Source organism: Micrasema longulum, unplaced genomic scaffold (genome assembly GCF_059751315.1).
Source record: "Micrasema longulum isolate JH-2025_06_02 unplaced genomic scaffold, ASM5975131v1 h1tg000261l, whole genome shotgun sequence".
In the NCBI taxonomy this organism is placed as follows: Eukaryota; Metazoa; Arthropoda; class Insecta; order Trichoptera; family Brachycentridae; genus Micrasema; species Micrasema longulum.
The window spans coordinates 1,109,913-1,135,739 of NW_028277465.1; the positions used below are offsets into that span (position 1 = coordinate 1,109,913).

The window sequence follows — 25,827 nt, forward strand, 5'->3', positions numbered from 1 at the left end:
CAACCCGATTTAATATATCCTTCATTTGTCTGTTCACTAGGCACCAAGCGCTTATATCGAAACACACAAATTTACATTTTATATCACTGACGTATAATACATGGACACGTTATTCTAAAACTAGCTACATCTAGGATATAGCAAAAATTACGTTGTCCTAAACAATTTGAAAACAAAAGAAATAACAAATCACGCTACTTTTAAGTATTAGTAATTATGAATATAGAATATGTATTCGAAATTCCATACTGTCGATGTGTTCCTACAGCAAGGGTAGGCATTTAAGAAGCAAGCGGTGTTGTTGTCTCTCCTGACTCGCGATGTCACACTGCCATTTCCGCCTAGATTATGCTATTTTCGTACCTTTTGTTAATTATACACTTTGTTAATTTGGGTAGATTTAAAGAATTTTGAGATTAAGTATAACTCATTAATGTCAATCTATTAGGGCTAACTTAAGCCTGTTAATTAGCTTAAATTTACGAAATAGTATTACTATGCTACTGGTTCAAAACTGGGAGTAAATAATAATTACTGGTAAAAATAACTCAAGGGATGAGTTGTAACTTACAATTCGTACCAAAAATAAACAGCGTGTGGCCAAAGATGGCGTTTATACCTGGGTCATATTTTTAACACTCTCTTAAAAGTATACGGGACTTATCGAAATATTCCAAGTATAAGTGGGAAATAAAAATATTATCAATAAATAATAATTCCAGTACGTCTTGCAGCTATGGAGCGCATGGATGATTGGGATTCTTGTTCGTCGTTTCCAATTATGATCTATTTTAATTATATATGAGCTAGATTAAAGCACGTCTTTCAGCTACAGAGCGCATGGATGTTAAGTAATCTAGCCCTTATTTATATTAAATTTTAATTTGACAATGAAGTTTAATGTTTGAGTGATATTAAAACAAAAAAAATAATTAAAAAAAACTCTAAATTTGTTGCAACAGAGGGAAAACAGTTTTGAGAAGTTAACATATGAAACAGTTAACACACTAACCTATTATGGCTTTTTACAACAGCAAAATATAAAAAAACTTAAAATAAATAACAATTACATATGAAAGAGTATTGAAATTTAAAAAATATATTTTTTTCAAATGATAATAACCATGAAAAACTCAATAAATAAGGGTGATTTACGAACTTGCCTTCATGTTACAAGTGGTCAAAATAACCAGCGATTGTTTATCCAAGATGGTGCATATGCACCTACGCAGGCACCATATTATTTCTTGAAATTCTTAATTGGAAAAGCATTATAAATATATTATGTTATTTACATTTTCACTTGGTATTTTTGTTATGGTATTCTTGTGTACAGTGTACATAAATCTATGTTGACCTTTGTTTATGTATGCGTGACAAGCTTTTAAATAAAATATTATCAACAAATTACAACAGAGATGGAGGACATTTGAAAGAAAGGAATGTAGAAGTCTAGGCATTTACAGGGTTTGTGGCTTATCATTGGCTGGTTTAAGTGCCCACTTTACACACTGTGTAACAGTCACTATTTTGCCTATGTTTGAAGATCCATATTACTTCTATTCTTCCATTTGTTGATTTTAATAAAATTAAAGAGCTGAAGCCTTTATTGTTGTAAAGAGATTCATCAGATCAAATTATTTTACATACTAGGCAACGCCTGAAAACAATTTTCCGATATTTATACATCTTCTTGGACCAGTTGGTTTTATTACAGTATTTTGAGTTTGTCCAAATGTTTTTAGACAAAAGACTGGATTCCGCCTCCTAGAGAGTCTTTAAGATGAACAAATTACAACAGAGATAGAGAATTTACGGATGGAAGAATTGAAGAAATATGGATGTTCAAACATAGGCAAAACGGTGAATTATACACAGTGTGTAAAAGTGGCCACTTGATTTTGCGTACGGCACTGCATTTTTACTCTGACCGCAGCGTATCTCGATCATTTTTGTTACATCTAGGTAAGATATTCTGTGTCCAGGCAATTGAAAAATACAGTCATGTTTGTGAAATAGAACTAAAATGCCGTAACATAAAGTTAAGGTGAAACTAGCTAATGATAGGCCATAAGCTCTGTAAATGTCTAGACTCCCATATTCCATTATTTTTAATGTTTTCCATCATAATGACTCCCCGGGGGGTGAAATCAAGTTTTTGTCTACAAACGTTTGGACAAACTCAAACTATTATAATAAAATACAATTGTTGATAATGTAACAGTTTTCTACTTAACTCTAACCGTGTTATATTTTCCTATTTTGATACCTACATAAGATTGATATAAATACTGATGTACATAATTATATGTGTGAATAAACGCACTGATAACGTATTATCAATACAAGAATAATTACTATATAAATATTCGAAAAAAGTAATCAATCGTCGCATTTCTTTGTGTTTAGTCGACGAGTGCAGTGCTTGTTCAGTTAGCCACTATTTCTCCCACTGTTTATCATAAAGGTGAATATACATGAATTATATTAATGTACGTAATGTAATATTGCTAAAAAAGCAAAAAAATACCTTGGGTAATACATAACCGATTGACTAGATACAAATTTAACAAAGTATAGTTAAACTATAGTTAAAATTAGGTATGCATATAAAATGAATACATATGATTTTTCATGATGACAACCAAACATTAATTTTACATAAATATATTCATTTGTTTTAATTCATTCACCATTACTACGCTGTATCTTTATTTTGTCTTAAAACAATTATTCTTGTTTTCAAACTAGTATTATACATCATCATCATTCCCTTTCCGCCCCTGATGGTGCATAGGGCACTGCATTGGTACACCAAGTCTTTGTTACATGAAGCTAAGGTGATCAGTCTTACGCTTCAGGTACCAGTCTAGGGACCATGAAATATTCTAGTGTAAAGACATTTTTTAACATAAATATTTCATGTCAACCATGTCGGGAATCGAACCCGAGACCTCTTGCATGGTGGTAGGCAAATGCGCTGACCATTACACTACGAGACAAGTGCAAGATGGAACTACAAACCAGCGCAGCGGCCCCTGTTATAGTTTTAATTAAATAAAAAAATACATAATTCAAATACACTTTCATTATAAAACTTCATAAAATTATAAAATTTACACCAGTTTTTATTTTATATATTCAAACAAAACTTACATTTTCATAATTGTTATTACCTTATACTTAAATGATTTTAATTTAAATTCTTTTATTTCCATAATAATATAAAATCATGATTTACAACCCCTGCTTGAGAAATTTGTTTAGTCTCCCACCAGTCTGGCGATGTCGGTAACGACGCAACCAGATCACTGGTAAAAATTTATAAATAAAAGTGGAATAAAACTATATAACTATTTTTATTATTATAATTTGATCGGGTTGCGGTCCTGTGGCTAGTGTCTCGGACTCACGGACCAAAGGTCTGTGGTTCGAATCCCACTCTACCCCAACTTAATTCCATTTTCTAATAGTGAGTTATTTACAACTCGTTAAAAATGACCCTCAAAACAAAATATTTGGGTAAATCATAAAAACGCAAATATAAAAAAAAAAAAAAAAAAAATTTCTTAACATTTGCTATTTCTATAATTTACAATCATTCTGAGACATATTACAATAAGCGTAAATAGAAATTGATACAAAAAGTTGCTAATTGTTTTTGCTTCTCAAATTAATGAGACTTACAACAAGGCAATCATATTCCACGGATATTTGCTTCAAAATGTTTAAAAAAAACCTTAAAAAAATAAAATATATGCGTTCATAAGAACGAACGAAATCATAAGATTTACCCAAATATTTCAATTTTGGTGAACATTTTCATGGAAAAAGTTCGAAATAAATTTTCGAAAAAGATTTGTCAACTTTAAATTTAATTTTCCAGCAAACAGACTGACTATAACTTTATACTTAACCTTTTAAACTTGTCAGCCCTTTTTAAGCGAAGAATTCTCAATGATACAAGCGAATGCCACTCTGTACGTTACTGATTTAACGAGACTGATAAGTATCAAAATACCAAATAGATGTACAATATTGCAGTCTACCTTTGTTGTCGCGTCTGGTAGACATAATTATTTCGTAAATTATCCAATCGTCAGACTACACCGACTCGGATACAAGTATGAAGAAACTGATGTGTTTCATTTTCCACTGTAGATTTTAAGATTAAAAATTCTTACGGTGATAAAATCAAAATAACTTAAATAAATTATTCGAATGCTATAAAAATCACTTTGACTTTTTGTATTTTACTTAAATAACCTACACTTATATGATACCTATTGCTTACTTCCATTTTTTGCCTAAAACTGTTATAATTTTTCAAAAATATTTAATTATTTAGCTACCTACGTTTATGTAACATTAAACTTTATTAATATACCTATATCTATAAAGCATAATGTAATTCGATACTTAAAAAAAAATGATTATTATGTACATATTTATTAGACCGACATGCATATTTACTTGTTATACCATGAAACGCTTGAATTGTAATTTTTTACCCGTCACGTAAAAGCCGTCTGGGTGTATATAATAAATAAATAGATTTTATACTGAGTGGATAAACACTTTGATTAGGATTTCTCAAGGTAAAATTTTGGGAAATAAATTGTGAATATGACGTTACGAGTTATTTTTCATGGAATTTAGACTTCATTTGGCAAAATATTGTAGATATTATGGAAAATGACAGACTGAACCGAGATGACTGTGAACTTTCGACGAGATACATTGTATTTTGTTTAAATCATAGCAAAATAATAGTCAAACTTTTCAACACAATAGTTCTGTAAAACTGTCATGTTTAGGTATCGGATAAAATAATTTACGATAGTTTTATTCATAAATCACGTTATTTAATTTGTAGTTGTGCATTTGATATGCAGTTATCGATAATGTTTTATCATCTCATAAAATAAAAAATGGTATAATGTGATAGGTATAAATGTTTTTTATGCACTCTTGCATACACTGTAATGCATATATGCAGTTAACTCAAATGTAACACTTGTTAAAAAAATATACTTATAAGAAAATTCTCTATTATATAGCAAACGGGCTGAAAAAAAGGCATTGATTTTTTATTAAGTAGGTAGTATTATTTTTGTATTTATAATTAATTGCCTCAATCACGATTGAAATAGAAGCTATAAAGTGGGGCATTTTATACCTTTAATTTCCTTGACTTTGTGTGCGTATAATAGAAATTTCAAAAACTTTCAATAATCACATTTGTACAAACGTAATTGAAAGTTGTTAGTTTACTTGGGGCCTTACTTTTAAACCTGTTTTAGTAACGCCTAGGCGTAGTGGTGGAATAAGGATGGTATTTCCATCCTTATTCTACCACTGTGCCTTGGCGTAACTTTTTTTATTTTTGAATTCATAAATTGATAGCATATATAAGTACAAATTTAATACCAGGAAATCTATATAAAACTAGTGAATTACAAAATGAATACGAAGCATCCTCTGGTTAGGATAGTTTCCATCTAATATGGCTCAGTCTGTTCTGAGATAGAGATTCTTTATGTTTTAAAATATAATTTTTTATATAATAAGATAACAATTACAAAATACAAAAAAACTAAAACTACTCAATTAAAAATGCAAAGCTTATCAAATATAAGAACTAAATATTCATCACTTTATAAATATAAAGTATATATTTGAGCTAAGAGCTTATACTAGGTTTTTAAATAAGGCCCCAATTGATTATCCGATAGGCACTGACATATTAGGCTTTACTTAGAAATCTGGTATTAAGTTATGCCTAGGTAAAACTTATTTTTATTTTTTATTTTTGAATAAAAACCTTTATTATCATAAATAAACAATTAAACAATACATTCAGTAAAAAAAAAATGGAACACTTAAGGTTGAACTTGCCAAAAAAGAGTCTGGCTCTTGTGTTTGTCAAGTTTACAAAATAACATAAAAACGAAACAAAAAATGCAAAACAAAATAATAAAATAAATAAAAAATTAAATAATTTTAAAAATTGAGAAAATATAACACTAAAAAATATTAAATAAAAACACAAAATTCATAAACACAGGCACATATTAAACATACATATCCATTTTCAAAATACAGTTAATGTTAATTATGTCAAGAAGCTTTTCTTTAATTTATCCTTAAATTTTCCGTAATTTATTTCCTGACGTAGATTTTGTGGTAAATGATTGAAAAACTTCCGTCCTATATAAGTATAATGATGTTTGGCTGAGGTAGTTTAAATTCTCTGTAGAGCGAGGCATCCTGTTCTCAACCTTCCCGTAATACGGTCCTATGGGAGGCTCTCCTTATGCACCTGGAGCATACAACACTTTCCGTAGATAACCTCCACTCTTAAATGCCTAAATACCTAGGCATAACTTTTTACCAGGTTTATAATTGTACATAGTTATGCAGAAAGTCCACAATTTTGAAAAACTTAAATATTTGTGTTATCGGATGCAGTAAGGTCAATTCTATGTTTTGCTAAAAACAGCCAGGCCGCTTTCATACAAAAAACTGTAAAAATCAACTTCTGAAAATAGTGTCGATGACAAAAATCGAAACTATTTTCAGATCACTATCTTTCTGCATAACTCTTGCATCATTAGATTCTTGTTTGTGATATAAAAAAAACTTATATTTTTATTGTTTTTCATTTGTGAAAGTCGAAAACATTCCAACTGTTGTGTAGATTTGATTACTCACTCTTTTCACAAAGGTGTTATTATCTCAGTTTCAGTTTTCTATTGCTGGCTGCTTTCCGCATAATTACGTTCAATTAAGACCCATTAACGTGGGTAGGTTTTTAAATAATCTAAAGCAATGCTTTCCTTTCCTCTGTTTTTTGAGAATTAGAAAATTTACCTTAAATAAAAAATGAACCTTAATTTGTTGGCGTTAACGTAAGTTGTGTCCGTTTTTTCCAAAAGAAGAGAATAAGCGGACATAACAAAAACAAATTACAAAAAATTAGTCACTAATGTAATTTCCATCAGGCTTTTACAATAATTTATTCTCCTTCATTATTTTACAGCAAATTAGCTAATGATAGCATCTTCATACTGTGCAAATATCACGAGCAGCTTTGGCAACTTTATTTCCTCAATTGAACGCGAACTAAAGGAGGTGTCGAAAAAGCTCACATTCGTATATTTGACATTCCATTTTGATAGCTGGTAATAAATTAAATTAAAAATTGTAACGAAAAAGCAAATACAATATCTTGTAGAGCAGAACATTTTCTTTCGAATGACGTACAACCTTAACCATTTTATTTTACTTTTAAGTCTCATTTTTAAATTTGGCAAAAACGAACAACACTTATGTTAAAACCTAACACATTTATGGAAGACATGCAACATGCCTCGATCATCTGTTACATTAGGGTAAAGCAATCTGACTTACGCTTCAGGTGAGCGTCTAAGGGTAGTGAAATATTGTATACGAATAAAACTACCTTATCAAATATTTTATGTTGACTTGGTCAGGAATCGGACCCAAGATCTTCAGAAGGATAGGCGAACGTGCCCACCACTACACTACTAGGGGACCACTACAATACATATATGCAAAAGTAAAAAAAATACTCGGGTAAAATAGTTGTAATAATATAATTATATTAATAATTCTATTTTGTGTAGCAGTTATTGAGAACACCAGATATTTTTTTGTAATTTATATTTTATTCCGAAAATATTTACTTATTAAAAATCAAATAAACACATTATTGTAAGACGTCACGCCCCACTATGTACAAAAAAAAGTTTTTTCTTTTACGGAATAGAAAACGTGAATATTTTATTTTTTACCGAAGAAATAAAAAATAAAACAATGACATTAATATTGCAACAAAAATGTTGCTCCGCCACGAGACCGCCACCGCGCGCTTCGTTCCTTCTAAAAATGAATAATGCCAAAAATTGACGCAGCAGCGAGCGGAGCGCCACTAACACTAACGGGCGGCCTCCGTGGTGTAGTGGTCAAGACGCTTGACTCACGCACGGAAGGTTCCGGGTTCGATTCCCGGTGAGAACACAAAAATGAAAATGTGATTTTTCTCAAGCCTGGGTGCTCTGTGATGTAATTCACCACTGTAATTAGGCCTCCTGGCCTGTTGTGGTGCAAAAAAAAATATGTAAAAAATACATGCGTTATGAAACATTCATAAAGACGGGCGGACGAAAGAACTGGTGTCATTTGTCAACTGTACACTATCAAAAGAAAATTATGGTTCATAGGAAATAATGTTCTAAACGCTATTTAAATAGAGAAGCTTTAAATCATCATCATCATTTCCTTTCCGCACATAATGGTGCGTAGAGCACTACATTGGCACACCAATCGCAGCATATCTTGTTAATTTTTTTATTACATGAAGATAAGATGAACTGTCTCACCCGTCAGGGACCAGTCCAGGGACTTTGAAATATTCTGGTGTGAAAACACCTTTTTAAATCAATATCTCTTATCAACCATGTCCGGGATCGAACCCGAGACCTCTTGTTTGATAGGCAAACCCGCTGACCATTACACCACGAGGCCGATATTATATGTAATCGCGAGCTTACTCAAGATGTAAAAAATACCGACCGGGTTTTAAGATGTTAAAATACTGTATACATTTTGATGTTAAGATGATGAAGATGTTTATTTTTAAGGAAGATATAAACGGTAACGTTAATTTATACATAATGTAAATTGTTTTATTTAGATAGTTAAATAAAATGGTAAGCTGTGTATAATCGCTTACACGAGTATGGACGATTAGTCCTTGCTCTCTGCTTATGCAAAAGTCACAATAAAACCAGCTGGTTCATGAAGAAGTTTAAAAATTGAAAAGTATTAACAGGCGTTGCCTAATATAAAGCTGAAATAATTTAGTCAGACGAATTTCACCCGCATCTATAAGGGTTCCGGCTTATTAACTCCACAAAGATGAACAGATGGACGAATCGAAGGAGTAATTATGATAAAATATAGGCAGAATGGTGAATATTAAAGTGTATAAAATTATCACATAAACCAATGACAGGTCATAAGTCCTGTAAATACTTTAACTCCCACATTCCCTTCTCGAAAATGTTTTACCTCTCTGTTGCTACATTTTTTAATTTTTTTATAGTAAAATAAATATTTGCGTTCTCATGATTTACCCAAATATTTAATTTTGAGGGCCATTTTCAATGAGTTGTAAAAAACTCACTATTAGAAAATGGAATCAAGTTGGGGTAAAGTGGGATTCGAACCACAGACCTTTGGTCCGTGAGTCCGAGACATTAGCCATAAGACCACAACCCGATTACAATTTAGATCTAAATAACTTCAAAGGGAGGAAATCCTGCCTGTCTATTAACATTTGGACACACTCAAAACACTGTCGATTAAACCAACTGGTATAAGAAGAAGTATAAAAATTGAAACATTATTGCCTTCAGGCGTTGCCCAGTATTATGTAAAATGGTTCTGCCGAATGAATCTCATTCACATGATAAAGGTATTAGCCCCTTTACTGCACGTAAGTCAACAGATGGAAGAGTTGGGGAAATGTGGATATTTAAACATAGGCAGAACTGTTCCCGTGGGATAATCGTTCAGTTGGGACTGTGCTTCCTTCCGAGCGAAACGCACACGTTCTTTTGTTTTGTCCTCCCCTTACAGGGGTGGTATTCGGATCCTCTGCCTCTGACCACCCAGGGAGTCAAAGCCGTTCTCTCATTGTAAATATCCGTGTTTTTACTTATGTTTATTGTGTAAGTTATGTTTATTGTGCTACTATAACTTTAAGAAATTGTTTTTGTATATTTGGATACGTTTATTTATTTAAATTGTTTGTGTAAATACATATTTTTTTTATTAAAAAAAAGAGGCATTGAGGGGATCCTGAGGGAGGGGGGGACGACGTGTTAGCTTCTGTCTATACATTCTCCTCCCCCCTCTTTAATCTGCATAGAGTTTGTATTCCTTAAGAATATAATAACTTTCCTCTATGCGCAGCTGACAGAGAGTCCCCCAGGACTCTATAACAGCTGCGCGTGGATGGTGGGCTTAAGGATCTCCCCTCAATGTAAATGGATGAGTTGGGGAAATGTGGATATTTAAACATAGGCAGAATGGTGAATATTACAGGGTGTAAATTGGTCATTTAAACCAGCCAATGACAGGTCACTGTGAATGCCTAGATTCCATATTTCCTTTTATTTTATTTTATTTGTGAAATCAACAGTTCTACATACATATTTAGTAAACAAACAGATATAGTGTATAAACTCAGAACTAATTACAGATTTCCACATAGTATACAAAGTTAGTAAAGAAAATATATTACATATCAAATAAATACATACAATTTATACATATAAAAATGTTATTTTCATGTACTCAATAATCAAAGATTTTTTAATATTTATTTTAAGAACATTAAGTTACTGTAAATTGGGCGGGATAAGGACAAAAATGCTTGAAGAGAGGATAAGGAGGGGAGGGGAGATGTACATATTTATTATTATAATGTCTACTAAGTTACATAATACATTTTTAATGTAAATTTTAAATCTGACAGAGTGATGTTTGTGTAATCTATATTTTTAAATTTTGTATTGTTTTTCAAAAATGTTTTCCTTTTCTGTTGCGACTAATTTAGATCCAACAAAAGTTCTGATTTCCCACGTTGCCTTTTTAGGTCAAATAGTGTGTCAAATATTAGTTTTGATTCAGTTATCGATAGAAACTTGTTGAAACGCCTAACTGACTAGGGCAATTTCCGATTAATATGCCGTCAACAAAATTAACTCGAATAATATATTAAAAGTGATGGACGACAAATTATTCATGAGGTGAGAATGGCCTCTGCAAGTAAGATAAGGACGAGCATGGAATTTCAAGTACCCATCGGCAATCGATAAGGTTAAACAATAAGTTCAATATTAATTACGACTAGTTACTAGTCATGCATATAACGGTTATGATAATCAAATCGAATCGAATTATTCGATTGTCTTCAAAACCAGTTATGAGAATATTTGAATTCCAGAAAATTCAGGAACAAACTAAAATGTTAGTTGAGTAGTGTAGTGTCAAAGAAGGACATCTGTCATTCTGGTGGAAATTTAGATAACAACTTATTCTGATAGATTTTGACTGATAATTTTAAATATATAACGGATAGTGAGTATAGAAAACCGCCATCAAAAATCGGTGTTTAGTTCCAAAATCGGACACCGGTATAACTAACCAATCAGAAGCCAGTATTTGGGTAATGTGATTAGTAAACTGTCATGGCGGATAGTGTGTTGCAGTCAGTGGTTCGTTGTGATACGCAAAAATTAAAGGTTTTCTGAGTAAAATTTTGTTGTTATTTATTACTAAAAAAAACATTACCAGATACCAAATCCGCACCTGACAATGAATTAGAATGGTTGGATCAAAAACGAACATCTGTGACTGAGTTTGTGTCAAAGGCGGACATCTACAAGTTTTTTTAATCAAAATCGGACAACTGATTTTTTACAGTTAAATTTCAGCAACGAGTAATGAAATATTGATATTTTTAACTAGAAATATGTGTTTTGATATATACAATTAAAGTAGTTATTTATTTTAAAGAAACAAACAGTCAACAATGATATAATATATGATAAACGGTTTAAAGACAGACCAGCGAAGTTTCTAAATAAAAATCATACATATTATTAAATTGTGTTACAACAAAAGGATATGTTTATGTGTATTTGTATGAGAGTAAGTGTAGATGTGTGTTTATGTGTATTAGTGTGGGAGTAAGTGTTCAGGTGTGTGCATCATCAAATAGTAAGTGGGATCGTATCGCAGCCAGAAGTAATAAGTCTTAATTTATTTTTAAATAAATTAAGGGGCATGTAAAACAATAGATGAAAAAAAGGCATTATAGTTAGAGCAAGATCGATAGAGGAAAGAGTGCTGTGCATAGTTAGTGCTACAGACTGCAGATGGAATAAACTTATTTCTTGTCACGCGAAAGGGGACATTAAGATTAATTTTGGAGAGTAGGTTAAGAGTCTACTTTATTATTTAATAATTTATGTAAATAGCATAATTCAGATACAGTGCGTCTATTTTCAAGGGTAAAAAATCCATTTTGTTTGGCAGAAGTACAAAACGTTTTGTTGTTTTTATAATCTAGGTATTTAAAAACAATTCGTTGAACATATTGGGATAGAAAACAAAAATAATCTATCAATAGATCCATCAGGGTTAAAAAGTGAGTGTAGCTAAAAATCATCTAAAGTAAATACATTTTTAAAAGATCCTCTAAATAAACAATAAACACTAGAAATGAGTAAGGGCCAGTTTTTCAATCCAGATTATTGATATCTTTCGCTCTCCTTTTTAAAAACATTTACATTGAATGTTTTCCAATAAATACAATTTAAAAGAATCAATAACATTTAATTACTCGTTGATTTAATTTAGTAGGTACACGTACAATTCTAATGTTTTAGATAATTAAATATACCAGATCAAAATAGAGATTTGATAAATCCTTATAGGTGAATAATTAATGAAGATATATTAGTGAGCATGAAGTGTCTGTGTCCGGGCGGGTGAAAACTACAGTTTTCGGTGTAAAAGTAATCCAGATTTTTGGACTTGGACTATTATATTTTTTATTACACTTTACATTTATACATACAAATTGGTCGTTCACCGGTTATTCCACATTCTATCACAGTGATACATTCCAGTTCGAGCAAACGATTGTTTAATGGATCATATCACACTGTAATATTTTATCATTATTAAACTAGCACCTGAAGCGTGAGATCGATCGTCTCACTTTATAGTAAATAGTTGCGATAAGCTGAATTCATTTTATCTTACAGCACCTTATGTTCCATCGGGTGCAGATAAGACTTTAAAAAAGGTTATTTTTTTAAAAAAATACGTTCGAAATCAACAGTTTGTCACTGATTTTTAATTTCAAATTTATATGTAGAAAATATGTATGAGTAGACAAATTTTTCTTTTTTGGTGGTGTGTCGTTCTATCCTCTCTGCCTACCCTTTTGCAGAAACATTATGATGCCAATACACTTAATTAGTTGTTAAAGCCTTATTGTTAGTAGTATATATCCGTAGGTATTATAAAATATTTTATTTTTTAATAAACAAAAATGTAGGTGTGCAGTTATTGCAAACATAAACAATGGGAAAAAAATAATGTTGACTGATTATTTCAAAATTACAATTTTAATAATCTAATTTATTTCCAGCTGTTAAAATATTTTTTATTTCGATATTACACACTTAGCCAAATCTGTAAAACGGACCCTTGAATGTCTAGACAGACCATATTCCACGCTTTGGGCTCGTGGCGAGCACGTGTAACGAGGGCCAGTCTCGTTGAACAGAGTATAGATGTCCGTCTTTGATACTACACTACTACATGTCGCATTTACTTGGGGTCAGCCCTCCTAATATAAAAATATAGAAATAATATAGAAATATAGAAATAATATAGAAATAAGAATATAGGAATAATATAGAAATAACTCAGCGTGTGACGTCAGAGGTTCTTTTCTGCTTCTTCTAGATCAGTTCTGTCCATTAGTCCATTGACGGCTTGCAATTTGGAAATCTTCCATAAATCCCTTATCACTGGTTGATTCATATGAACTAGTGACGCCGTTCAAAGTATTTAGTTTTTATAAAAATATTTTTCATATATTTTTTTGTACATTTTTAGGAAACTTTGGCGAACAATTTAATGCACCAATATTTTCCACGCCCAAGAAAACATTAATTGTATCCAATTTCCTGTAGGGCTGAAGTTCCTCATTTATTTTCTGTTGAAGATGCCAGACTTTGCAATAAGCTACGTCTTCATATAAAAAATGCACCTTCTTTGGCCACTTTTAAGAAACCTGAAACATTATGATATATCGATAGAAGACTAACCTCCCTTAATTTTTTATTTACTTCATTTTTTTTCTTGGATTCTCTTCCTGTCTTCTTCTATACAAATTACCTGATCTTACGTTGCTCATTATATAAATAAGTATTTGTATTAGTAAGTTAATACTACAAAAAACGGCAGTAGTTTAAAAATAAATGCGCATTTATATATTTTTTAATTTAAGGTACCAATGTTCATCAATTTTTACTTTCACTAGTCTGTTTTTCGGTTGGCTGGAAGATTTTGGTTTTTACAATAAGCCTGTCAAAAGGCATATATTTTTTGTGTATGAAGTTTTAAATACAAAAATAATTGACAGTACTGTAATACAATTAATAGGACATCAAGAATAACGAATATCAAATTAGAATATAAATATAATTATTTTTGCTTTAATCAGTTATTTTGTTCATCATGCAAATTAAAATAACAACAAGACTCGCAAAATTACATAATGGTATTAAGATTAGTTTTATAGTTACATACATTTTCATACGAATTAAATTGAATAAAATTATATAAATTTAAAGTTACTTTTTTTGGATAAAAAGATGCATGAATCAAAATTAAATTATGGTAATCTTTATGGTGTCCGGTTTGAAAACAATGTGTTTTTTTTTTTAAATATAGCCTGCACGATGACGCCATGTATGCTGTTTTTTTCAATCAATTATTGATCAAGGACATAAACTTGCCACTGTAAAGTGTTTTTCAAGTTGTAATAACACGTGCTTAGTTTTTCGTACATTTTTGAAGGAAAAACAAAATATATAATAATGCAGAGATGTTCAATTCCAAGCTAAATTTTTAATAAAAAAAAATGGTAAGGTCAATCAAATATAAAAAAAATAAAATTTTTGAAAGATTGACAGATATTTTAACAGAAATCGAGTTCGTCTTTGAGTAGGAAATATATCAAGGAATTTACAGGGCTCACGATCTGTCTTAGGCTGGTTACACACTATTAATTTTAATTTAATTTATTTATTTTATAAATTTATTGCATAAAACAAGTATACATATTTAATAACAGAAAATCTATATAAATCTAGTAAATACGAAATGAAAACGGAGTGTTCTCTGCTTAGGATAGTCTCCATCTAAAAGTGGTGTCGCGGATTCGATTCCCGGCAGTTGCAAGAAAAAAATCCAAGAAATATTACTCGTATTTTCTCAATTGGTCTGGGTGTTGTTATGTATTTTTCATTACCTCCTTCCATATCCCTCTTTCCCAGTCTAGGCCTAGCGAGTTATTCATTTAAAAAAAAATCTAATGCCGCGCTTGTCTGTAAAGGTTTAGATATACTTCCAAAACCGTTGGTAATTCGTATGATCTTACAATACTGATAGAATTAAAATTTAAAACGTTTTAGAAACGTATCTATCGTTCTATAAGGTAAAAAATAAAATTAAACGTTTGAATGGTAATTTTGTGCAATAAGTTGCTTTTTTGCATCAAAGCAGGCAAGTGAGTTAATTTCATATAATAATAATAATAATAAAAATATTCCAGAAACCGTATGCATATACAGGTGTTCTTTAACCCCTGTCACATCTGAAACTATGATGATCAGTATGAGCAAGAAGATATATTGGCACATTAAAATAAATTTGTAAAACGAATAAAATCTTTAAAAATAAAAGATAAATAAAAAACAAATGGTTGCTTACTTCTGCAGGGGAGAAACGAGGAGGTAGGAGGGGGGAGTCTAATACAGCGTTAACCGCACGGCCGCCCCCCCTTCGCTTCTCCCCTGCAGAAGTCAGCAACCATTTGTTTTTAAAAAATATTTTATTTTTAAAAAAATTTCTTCGTTCTAAATATTTTTTTTAATATGCTAATATGTCTTTTTTCCCATACTGATCATCGTGGTTTCGGATGTGACAGGGTTTAAAGAACACCTGTATATTTATTTTATTATATTTTGTTACAAGTGTTGAACATTCAAAATTCTTTAGATAGGTCCAAACAAGTCCAACTACTTTGGATTAATTTACAAATTAAGCCAAAGTTGGACTTCAAAAATCAGAAGTTCCCTTGTTTATCCGACTCTCGCTAGAAACCGACGGATCTTGCATTGCAGGAGAGAATCGAAAGAAGAAACAATACCTTCCCGAAACATTTCCTTTGTTCTACAGTATCTGGGTCCCTATCGCAATGAGAACTTCTTCGATTGTCAGTAAAGCAAAATATAAATTTCTGTACGAAAATGTACGAATACTGATATGATTTTTTAATTGAAATATGTTCAATTTCATGCTGCCGACTAAAATATTTTTAAAAAATGTACACATATTCTAATTTTTGTTATAAAAATATATTTAAGTTCATAGATAATTGAATAAAAATATTATTGTTATTTAATATTTGTAAATAACCACTTACCGACTTTTCCATGTCTACCAGTTTCGAGACGTACCCGTCTCTTTGTCAGGACACCAATTTAAAAAAAAGTCGGTTAGTGGTTAGGTATGTAAAAATATTTGATAACATTTAGTTAAATGTTTGGCCACAATGTTAATGCTTTAAATATTAATGATAAGAAAATAACTCTGTTAACTTCCCATTGTAACCATAATTATTACATATTTTATTACATTATTGTTATTAAACATAGTTGCTAAGAAAGTTTGTAGAGCCTGTCGAAACGCGTTTTTATTATATGTATATAAGTACCTATTTAACGTTTATTTTTCGCATTTGCCACGATGAGTATTGTACAAAAACATATATTTTTCTGTTTTATATAAAAACGAAACGTTTTAGTTTTTATTATTTTTTAAATTTATTTTTTTTACAATATACATAAGAGGTAAAACAGAGTATTCTAAAATAAAAGATAGTTACATAGCAATGAAATGCATATTAATAGTAAAAATAGTAAACAAAAAATCCCACAAAGGCATGGCCTGTTCGTGGGTATACAATAAAATGTTAATGAATTTTTGCTCCTATAATAAATAGACATTTGAGATATTTGTGTGTAAGAAAGAGAAAATAAAATATTCTGCAAAAGATTACATACAATATTTACCTAAATATGTCAATTTTCTGACAATTTCCTCAAAGTCTAGCGTTTGAAAACAAGAATCTAGTTATGCTAGAGCGGGATTTGAGCCTTGCAACTTTGATCCGTTAGCTCGCAACACTACTACGGGACCACAACTTTTGTTCATATTATTACCGTGATAATATTTGAAACCATTCTCCTCCTCGTATTTATTCGCGTGAAAGATTATTTAATTACTTTCCTTTTACTTGTTCTCTGACGAATTTGAAAATACCTCCAGTAAAGGTACTTCCTTTATCTCGTTCTCAGCTCTAACTGTGCCTTTCATTACCAATTTAATGACAAAGTACTGATTGCTTCGTTATTCGTTAGATGTCTCCATAGTGCGGAGCGCATAACCGACTGATGGATATAACCGAATAATTAGAAACCGGTTGTAAGAATAACCAATAATTCGGCTAGAATCCCGTGGTGGTGTCGCGGTCTGAGGTTTAACCCTGCTCTACTGTAGCTTGATATATTAAGTTATTAACAACTCGTTAAAAATTACACATAACTTTAAATATTTAAAAAAAACTGGTTCTACTAAAATATAAATTGGTTACAACAGAGAGGTAAAATATTTTGGAGAAGGGGATATAAAAGTCTATGCATTTACAGGGTTTATGACCTCTCATCGGCAGCTTAAACTGGCTACTTTACACACTGTGTAAATTCACCATTCTGCGTTTAAACATCCACATTTCCTCAACTATTCCAGCTGTTGACTTTTGTGAAGTAAAAGAGCTGAAATCTTATCATGTGAGTGAGATTCATCCGGCTGAACCATTTCATCTACTAGGCAACGCCCGAAAACAATTTTCCATTTTTTTTTCTGATGACACGTCGCAAGTCCTGTAAATGCCTAGACTTCCATATTCCCTTCTCAAAAATATTTTTTCTCTGTGTTGGAACGAATATAAATCTAAAAAACTCCTTAAGGGGAAAATTCAGCCAGTCTGAAAACATTTAAACATACTCAAAACATTGTTGAATTAACCAACTGGTAAAAGAAGAAGAACGAAAATTAAAAAATTATTTTCAGGCGTTCCTTAGTGGGTAAATCGGTTCAGCTGGGTGAATCTCACCCACATAATTTTTTTAATAAAGGTTAGGGGCTGGTACTCTGAATAAGTAAAAAATGTATAAATATTTTTTGAAAAAAAAAACAATGAAAAGATACGCAAGTCAACAAATTTTTAATATATTTAAAAATACAACTTCTATAAAACATATACATAGCGGTATTGTTTATAATTTGAATTCTTCAAAGACCAGCTTGTTTGATCATTGGTATTTGTTAAAAATCAAAAGTAGTTAGATTTTATAAAATATTTTTTTTTGTTCAAAAAAGATTTTATACTATTACTTCTAAATATTACCTAAAACTAATGATTCTTATGATGAAACAACCGGGCTTATGAGTACCTATTGAATAGTTACTTATAATCGGTTGAAAACAAATAAATTGTTAAGATAATCGGATAACCAAAATCCGTAACCTAATATTCTCAAATCTTTTTTTGGTAATAAAATAAATAATACACTTTGTATTTTTACACGGTGTAAATATAAACTGATGATAGGTAGTTCAGAATACTCGAAATCAGTAGTGTTGTTATCAATACTCATATGTGGCGTAAAAATACAAATTGTGTTGATTATTTTATACATAAAATGTGATTCCACAAAGTAAATGCGAAAATAATAAAGAATGTAATTTTTAAAAAGATTTTTATCCCCCTAAAAAAGGGGTTTAAAAAAAAACCAATCGGCCAACTGATTATACTTGTCTTGTATATTGTCGAATAATTAAGTTACGGAAACAACGGAATTATTCGAATGACATTTATTCGATTATAATTACCGATTATGCACATAACTATTTCGTACTATACAGCGTTAGCTCATCATACTCTCTTAAAACTTCATTTTTTACCTTCAGTGAATTATGTTAACGCTGAAAAATTATTTTCGTAATACCTACTAAATAATATTTCTTAAGATAACCAAATCCATAAATTAATTTTACAAATGTTAGTAAACAATATATTTATTATTTCATTTTACATAAACATACAGCAAACTATGATTGATATGGCCTGCGAAGTTTCAAAATAATAATCATACATTTAAAATTATGGTTCATTTTCAAATGTGTCCGTGCGTATTTATACAATATGTAAAGGTGTGTGTTTGTGTGTATTTGTATGAGAGTAAGTGTACAGGTTTTATTGTGGATATTTCTGTAAGAGTAAGTGTTCAGGCGTGTGTAAACGTGTATATCATTAAAAAGCATGTGGGAGCGTATAGCAGCCAGGGCGCAGAATGAGTCTTAGTTTATTTTTAAATACATTAAAGGGCATGTCAAATATATAAAAAGAAGAAAAAAAAGAAATATAATTTCAACAAGAACGATAGAAGAAATAATGTTGTGCATAGTTAGTGCTACGCACCAGGCGCGTGCGGTGACTATCATCAGTAGAGATGCTGACTTTTAGTAGTTGTTAACCAGGTGTAGGTAAATCACGTATACGTATGTATATAAAGTTAATCATAAAATTTACAATTATAATCAGTTATTTTTCTGTAAATAAACTTTGTTATATTTGTTTTTAACATTGCAAATGTGAAAAGATACTATAATAATATATATATATAATATTTTGATTACGCACAATAATTTTTTTTTTTTTTAGAACTTCCATCTGATCGGTCATTTGAATAAATCTTTAGCGTGTGACGATTAAATAAATTGTTTTACTGAAATTTATAACACTGATACACTAAAACAAGTACTTAGCATAAATATTATCATGTTATAAAAGTTATCCTCATAATGTAATTGAGACACATTATATATATATATTTTTCTAGCGACATGTTGAAACCATTATATAAATTCTATAATGTGTTTTTTATGAGAAAAATAAAATTAAATAAAAGCTTAACTTACATTTTAAGTCTAATTAATTGCACTATTGCTTAATTATATAGTTATAATCAGTTTTGTAAAACCGGCTTTGAAATTGCGCTTGTATAAATGATACATTATTATGAAAAAAAATGTTAATGAAGCACGCCGCACAGTGTTTCGTTTCATACAAGCAAGACGCTAAAAAATTAAAAACGTCAAAAACTTACTCGTGCGATGTATTCCACACTGCTATAATAAACAATGTTGGCCTCGTGGTGTAAAGATCAGCGCGTTTGCCTATCAAGCAAGAGGTCTCGGGTTCGATTCCGGACATAGTTGATGTGAAATATTTATTTAAAGAAGTGTTTTCACACTAGAATATTTCAAAGTCCTTTAACTGGTACCTGAAGCTTTAGACTGATCACCTTACCTTCGTGTAACAAAATTGATCAAGATACGCTGCGATTGGTGTACTAATCCAGTGCCCTATGCACCATTAGGTGTGGAAAAGGAATGATGATGATGATAAAAATATTGGTTTATAATTATCATTAAAAAACATTTCATTTAATGTGTTAAATTTTCGAAATATTGATATTTTTGGTTTAAATTTATTTATAACACTTTTACACACGACCACAAATTCATATAAAGTATAATTTTATAAATTGTTTATATATTTTTTATATGTCTCCCCTCTTTGGCGAGTGATTTTGCATTAGTTGTTTTGTATAAAAAAAATCAAATCATCTTCAAACGTTTTTGAAAAAAAATCGAAATTTAAAAAAAATAATTTAAAAATCATAAAATTACATATTTTTCTTTATAGGAGCACGTGGCATAATTTATAGTAATGACAAATAAAAAAGAGTACATACCTTTCAACTTCTTCCGTCCGCGAGATCGAGTTCCCTAACTTAATTTAATCACCTGTTGGAAAAGAAGAATATCGCAGCCCGAATGAAGATATTTTTTAGAATACAAATTTAAAAAATAAGTTAATAAGTTTCACACTAATCTAGTATTTATCAGATCACAGGCAGTTCAATGTACCCGTTATTTAATATACCATATTAAAGGTGCCTAACAATAAATGTAAAAAGTGTGTTGGTATATAATTATAACAATGAGCGATTAACGATAACCGTCACGACTTGAGTGACGTGTCAAGGCTCTATCAATTTACCAATGCTTTGTTCAAAATAAAATATGCAATCATTTTGGAACATGGTCCGTTTTGCTGACATTAATTTCTTCTTCCTCTTCGTATGCCGTGTTAGGTTCACCCGATGATGGCGATCACTGTGATAAATGTCGCCCGGAACTCGGAGCTGTTGTATAATCTGAACCGTTGCTTGGTTTAAAAAAAAATTGAATCCTTTCCGTAGTTTATTTTTTATTTTTTATTTTTTTTATTTATTTACGGACAAAGTCCATTATAAACATTACAATTAAAAGAAATTTTTACAAAGGAATAAAAAAATATAAGGAACAGAAATAAGCAGCAAAGACAGATGATAGATTTTTTAGATTAAGTAAAAAGCATAGGCTAACTATACAGATTCTTTAGCTGATTTGTAAAGAAAGACATCCTTACACCATAATAATCAAGATCTTGATGATCGTTCACCCGCCTGATCATTCTGGGCAAAGGCGACTGTGCACCATAATTGGTCCTGTAGTGACCGAGGAAAAGCATTTCATTATTTCTTAGTCTACGGGTGGGAACGTTAAAAAGAATCTTTTGCAAAATTTCAGGGGCATCAATGAGACAGTTCATAATTTTATACATGCAGATTATATCTGCAATGCATCTGCGTTTTTCAAGACTTGATATGCTTAAAAACCTCTCCATATCAGAATATGAATATTTTCTCTATCGTTTTACACCTGTTTTCCACCAACACTCCATTTTTTTGGGCGTACCGCGGAGTTTGTATGCATTAAAAAACATATTAATTTATTACTCAATATTAATATTGTCCTGTTTAGGGTAACCACCAATATCACCATCGAATATAATTCACTTATGCCAGCATTTTTTTCAATCCTCTAAACATTTATGGAAATTACTTTTTAGTATGACCTTCATTAGGCTTATTTTGTCACAATTTCGTTTAGTTAGTTCGTTCGTTCGTTCGTTATATCCATCCCACTTAAACGAAATTGATGTCATATTTTGCTCTCGTTTCCTCTTATACGAAATGAATTTACAAAACAAATTAGTTAAAGAATAAGGCCGCTGTTTTGTCAGCGTTCCGAATTTTATTCCCTCTATGCTCGCGAAACGTCGTCCTTACACATGAACAAGAAATACTCGCAGGGGGCTAAATCCAGTGGCTGGTGCATCAATGTGGCCCCTTTCTGCATCCATTGGTGCATGGGGTACGGCATCGGTAAACCAAATACAGCGTATATTGATCATCTGTTGCATAAAGGTTGAATAATGACTTTCTTTTGGGCTTAATAGGTTTGAATTGTGGCTGGTAGAGGGGTGGTGACGGTTCTGGTTATCCCGATCAGACTTGTTTCTGCACATGCTAATGAACTAACACACCCTATCGTCGTCAGAATTGGAAAAATTAAATTTACTTCGTATTTGACGTCCATGTATACAGCGGAACTTTGGAACAACTATACGCAAGGAGCGTGGAATAAATTAAGGATCACCTATAACAACTCATACCGACAATTATTCGGATTGCCTAGGTACTGCAGTGCCTCTGAAATGTTTACAGCTGGACGAATAAACACCTTCGCTGCCCTGCTTCGCCAAAGAGCCTGGAGCCTATGGGAACGCCTAAAAAAGTCTAATAACGAAATTCTCCAAGCCACTGCAGAGTGGATCCAATCACCGTTGTTCAAGCGATGGCGCGATATGTTAAGACCACCATAAGTGCTGCAATATAAAATTTTATTTTATGTTTATATTTATGTTTATTGTTATATTTATGTTTATTGTTATATTTATGTTTATTGTTATATTTATGTTTATTGTTATATTTTTGTTTATATTTATATTTATGTTCATGTTTATATGTTCATATGGTAGAATTGGCTCTGCACTTTATAGCCATTTTACTGGAATAAAAAAAAAAAAAAAATTTAGGGTGACAGATAAAATGACTGTATATACTAGGTTAATACTAAGGTTGCTCTAACGGCGATAAGGGCATTAAAAGCAGTAAATGTTAATTCTAAACAAAACGCGAGACTTTTATAAAAAAAAGAATAAAAAAGAAAAAAAAACTACCGTTCATTACAGCTAAAAAAAATATTTGTTTTGCAATGTGCGGATATGAAAAGAGGCCACAAGATTTTTGAAACGGATCCGGATAAGTGGGTGGAGTTTTCAATGTTACATGAAGAAAAGGTGGATCAACCTTGCGCTTCAGGTGCCAGTCCAGAAACACAAAATATTTCTGTTACCTTTTTAACTATATTTTATGTCGATTTTCCTAAGAATCTAACTAGTACGCGACCACTACACTACGAGGCGGACTTATCTCTACTCGATTTCCTCACTCGTTCAGGATTCTGGTCCTATTTCACAACAAAACAACACTGAATTTTTCATCTGCCTGTACACACAGCAAATCACAAAAAGGAGAGTTAAAATACACGGTTTTTCAGAACCAAGCCGTGAAAATACCGAGCAAAATTTTTTATGATCGGTTTTTAAAAATATCTTAATTAATTTTTTTTTAAATTGTATTTTTTCATTTATTTAAAAAAAAAGAGATTAAAAATGTATTTGACCAACGAAACGATTGCGTAGGGAAGGAATAGGGGTTTGTGAAAGAGATGCTTGTCCGAGACATAAAGGATGTTCTCAATTTTCAAATTTTGAATATTACGATTTTTTCACAAAAAAAGAGTTTTGGAAAAAAAACTGGAATTTAAAAAAAAAATCCACGAGGAATGTTTAGCTGAAGTTTCGTGGTCTGGCCCTGAAACAACGTGTACCTATACGTATATTATTTATAGGTATTTAAAAAAAAGAATGAATAAAAATTATCATAATGCACAGATATAAAATGGAACCGATAAATTAGTATATCGAAACAATTTGAAATGATTTTTTACACAAATTATATTTACTACATAACTCACTTCAACCTTTCCAGTGCGGGCGTTCCGTTGATTCAAATTTCAAGTACACATGAAATTTAGTATTTTTTTTACTCACGTACCTATCGAAATTTAAAAGCGGCGACGTTATTTCTTAATGACTTGTATCCCCGAAAACGTTTCTGTTTTTTTTTACTTATGTTGGTAGTCGGTATAACACTTTTTTTTTTTGCATAATACAGGTCAGGAGGCCCAATTACAGTGGTAAAATCAGCACAGGCTTGAGAAAAATCTAATATATTTTTTGCGTTCTCACGAATCGAACCTGGAACCTGCCGAGCGTGAGTCAAGCGGCTGCTTTGCGTGAGTTTCGGTTGAAAACCTTGTTTCCGTTAATTTATTAATAAATTAATTTATTATATAAATTATGTTGAATAATTGAAAATCGGATAAATATTTATATCGAAATATTCGTTCCACAAGTTTCTTAGAATACGCATATCTTTATTCTCTTTATTTATTTGGAAAACTAACGTTAGAGATGGCTGGCACTAATTACAAATGTGGTATTCTCGACAGAATAGAATTAACATAAGTATTGAACTTGACCGTCAAAAGAGACATATGGAGAGTGACATTATGATAATGGAGATAATTATATGACGTACATAAATACGTACTTTAAACATTCTGTCCCTATGCTGCACTCATTCGTCTTTAGAGTACGACATTTAAAAATTATCAAATGACCGACTGAAGACTATTGAAAACCTTACTCAGTCCATATTCGCTCTCTAGGTAGAGCACATGGTATCCACAAATATCTCCAGGCCTCTGCGTCCTTCGTCAGCCTCGCGGCCAGAGTATTATTTATTTATTTATTTAACACTTTATGTACATATACAATTTACATACATATAAAGGCGGCCATATTGTCTTAAGGAAATTTCTTCCTACCTACCCAAACCGTTCAATTGGAGAAAATTATAAGTACATATACAAAATTAAAAACAAAGATTAACAAAATAAAAATAATAACACTATACTATGAAAAGAAGACAGGGGATGGGAAAGAAAGAAGAAGGATAAAGGAACAACTTAATTATTTAGATATGTGACATTTCAATCTTAACGTTAATGTAAATAAAAAAAGGGCGTCTCTAACATTAAGGGGTAGATTATTCCACAATCGAGCAGCTACTACTGTGAAAGAGGAGGCATGAAAATTAGAGCGATGAAAGGGTATTAAATGGGTTCTCTCGTTACCAGAACGAAGAGATAGCCCGTGTTGTGATGGAGGTTGGAAGAGCTCTATCAGATAAACAGGCGAAGTGGGATTATTTAAAATATTGTGAAGAAGTGATAGAATGTGAATGATTCCTCTATGCCTGATACTGAGCCAGTGTAGTTGCGAACGATATTCGGTTATGTGGTCGAATTTGCGAAGATCAAAGATATAACGTATACAAACATTCTGCAATCGTTCCAACTTATCAAGTAATTCAGAGATAGAATCTGAATAACATACATCCGCATAGTCAAGAAGTGGAAGAAGTAAGCTCTGGACTAATGTTTGCTTAACGGTAATTGGAAATAAATTTTGTAATTTTTTAAGTGAGTGCAAACTGCTAAAAAGTTTTTAAAGACTTATTTCGTTAACCTGATTGTGCCACCCTAAATGCCTATAAATGATAATACCTAAGTTTTTGACTGAAGTCATGAATAGAACAGTAAGTGTGTCAAGTGCTCACGATAAAAAGTAAATAATAAACAACTAAATTAATAAATTATGGTTTGAATATCCCTATATAATTGTTAAAAATAAGGATACTGACAACTGACGTCCGAAGT

The 25,827-nt window shown here is 31.2% G+C and overlaps 1 protein-coding gene across 2 annotated transcripts in view; it reads left to right on the forward strand.

The window, feature by feature from the left end:
* Positions 1 to 2,363: 2,363 nt before the first annotated feature.
* LOC148283109 (trehalase-like) overlaps positions 2,364 to 25,827 on the forward strand; it is a 37,747-nt gene continuing 14,283 nt past the window's right edge. The window contains exon 1 of one of the 2 annotated variants that reach the window (XM_088224074.1): positions 2,364 to 2,467. The gene's annotated coding sequence lies outside the window, so the exon portion shown is untranslated. The remainder of the gene's footprint in view (positions 2,468 to 25,827) is intronic. The other variant, XM_088224075.1, reaches the window with a different exon arrangement.